Genomic DNA, 2,672 nt, shown 5'->3' with positions numbered 1-2,672 from the left:
TCTTAGCTAGAAATTTCTGCTAGAAATATTTAAACATTTCAGGAGGACTGCCTTTGTTTCTAAGTGCTTAACCTCACCTGAAGTCACGGAGAAGCCTTTCTTTGATCTTGGTGAACATCAAAGCAGGTCAAATAAGTAGAAGTGCTTTGCATGTTGCTCTCCTGTCACACTACATGACTATAAGAAGCAGGATGACTATGTCTGTGCTTTATATAAACTAAACTTAGGCTTAATTTTTAAAAAAGAATCTTAATACCTCCACCTCACAAGGAAAAATTTTTAATACTATTTCCTAGACTATTTGAAAACATTCCAGCAGTTTTTCCTATAGCAAGAAAATCCACTTAAGAGCAAACAACTCATTTCATTTTCTGTCATTACAGGGATTTCATTCAAGCAAGCGCCCTGTGTGCAGATAGCAGACACCTGAACTTAAGGGCAGCCGTCTGTCCTGCTTTACTCAATACCACATGGCTGTTAGCACCAGCTGGGGAATACCGGCTTTTTGCAGCAGCCTTTCCCTTTTGACACAGACACCCTTGTAGTCACTGCGCACTATCGCAAAGAAACCACTTGTCAGAAAACTTGAATCAGGGCTAAGAAAAACCATAGACAGTTGTTTCTCTTGGTGCTCTGAGAAGTGGGGGGCGGGCAAAGTGTTTTCTACATCTCTAGTCTAGTCACTTCCAGCTCCAAATGTACCAGTTCCGGCTTATACGGTCATCAAAACTCCTCAGCAGTATCTCCTACACAAATGTGAGCAATGCCTGCCTCAAAAGGAAAGTGAACTGAAGACAAAGATTTTTGCTTACCGATTTATAAACCTGCCACATTTAGACCCGAATATTGATTTCCAAAGTTGTCACTTGAAGATGGGAATACAAATAACTGAAACGTCAATACAAACATGTTTAATATGTATGTATAGGCAGAAAGCACTGAGCATGTGTCTGTCACAACTGCTGTTCAAATGCCATTGCAGTGTGTTTATTCAGATGTGCCTTTGGGGGCTGCGCAGATTCACTGGTGAAGGGCAGCCAGCATGTGAACACAGCAAACCCTCGTCAAAGTGGGAAGACAGTGCCTCCTGCCCCGCTGCGTGTTTGACTTCACGTCTTCTGAAATGTAAATAAGAAACTCTCAACTATCTACAACTAATGGAACGTGTGGAAGGAAAATATTTATTTTCACAGAGGGAAATGCGAAAGTGACAAGTACAGAGTGAATGACATACCCAAAGAAACAAGGAGCTTCATAGCCTCAGGCACAGCTGCTGACTGGCAAGGCAGGAGCACGAACAAGGAGGCTGAAAATCAAACCCCGAACTGGCCACTTCTGTGTAGAGGCAGAAAGGCAGTGATCAAACTGCAATCAGCTGCAATTTCGCTGCAGCTGGACACTGCATGTGCAGGATAATACCTTAAAGAAACATCTGAGATATTCATAGGGAGAACTTCCAAATCCTAACTCAAGTGAGTTAGCCTAATCTGAATTGCATTACTTTTCCTCCCTCTCCGAATATTAATTGGGATTTTTGACAGATAAGTTTACTGTCAGTGAGATGAAAGATATGCCTGTCAGCTAATGTTTACAAGTCAGTCATCAAGCCGAGAGATAAAATTAAAACCATTACCATACCACTAGTTTCAAGCCAACTTAATATAATACTAAATACTTTGCAATTAAGCTGAATTAAAAGAAAGCAAGTAAAGAAACTTTCACCTTGGCTAGGAGTTTTCAAGCCTCAGTACACTCTCCAAATCACACTTATATCACAGATTTTGGGAGCAGGGAAAGGGAAGCGAGTTCACCAAAACACTTGTGCATTGCAAGTTCAGAGGGTCAGAGCCAGGTTCTTCCTCCCAGTCTCCAGGATGCTCTGCCCAGATCAGAGATACAGCACAGTGTGACTTCATCTTCTGGATGTTGCGCCTTCCTCTAGGCACATGCTGGCACCACAAATTGTTCTCTCTGCTACTTTTGCCCAAATCTTTACCCAGCGGTATTCCAGCAGAAATGATTTGATTGTCTCTTAAGACGGGCCTCTGCTCCCCAGTTGGAGGTGACAGCAATAGAAGCCATAGGCAGCCATGATGTCCTTCGGCTTCCTCACCCACTGCCACTTTGACATCCAAGAAATGTTGAGCTACACCGATGGGACCTTTGTGCACCCCACCACTGACAGGGCAGATTTCCCTGCTGTCTCTCAGCAGATTTCCCCAGTGCCTAGCTAGCACCTTCAGCCCTTGTGCCTGGAAGAGGACCTGGGTCGTGGCCAGGGATCTCAGTTCACCTCAAGAGCAAGAAATGGTCCAGTAAATTACTTGGAGAATGTGCCTGGGCCTGGTGAGTAATTGGATGAGACAGAAGAAGCCTGAGGCACTTTCCTGGGCCCATCTGAAGTACAAAGTCAAAAATAAAACAGGGTGATTTGCAATACTGATTTATCTCGCAAATAGCGTACATCAGGTTCAAACATTTGTCAGTCGTGACTCACTTCATGGTGACAGGTAGAAAGGTCAATGCTTTCTTCTTCTTGAACAGAGTAGAGTAAACGAGGGCTGCTACCAGAAAATCAGTTTTCCCATTACTGGCTTAGCAAATAAAAATCAGAGTTATCCCATCTCTATCTTGAAAAACCTGAGGCTGTCAGGAATAATGAATTGGATTTA

This window comes from Buceros rhinoceros, unplaced genomic scaffold, assembly GCF_000710305.1.
Source record: "Buceros rhinoceros silvestris isolate BGI_N320 unplaced genomic scaffold, ASM71030v1 scaffold11230, whole genome shotgun sequence".
Classification (NCBI taxonomy): Eukaryota; Metazoa; Chordata; class Aves; order Bucerotiformes; family Bucerotidae; genus Buceros; species Buceros rhinoceros.
The sequence above is the reverse complement of the archived record's forward strand: the minus strand, read 5'-3'. Positions refer to the sequence as shown.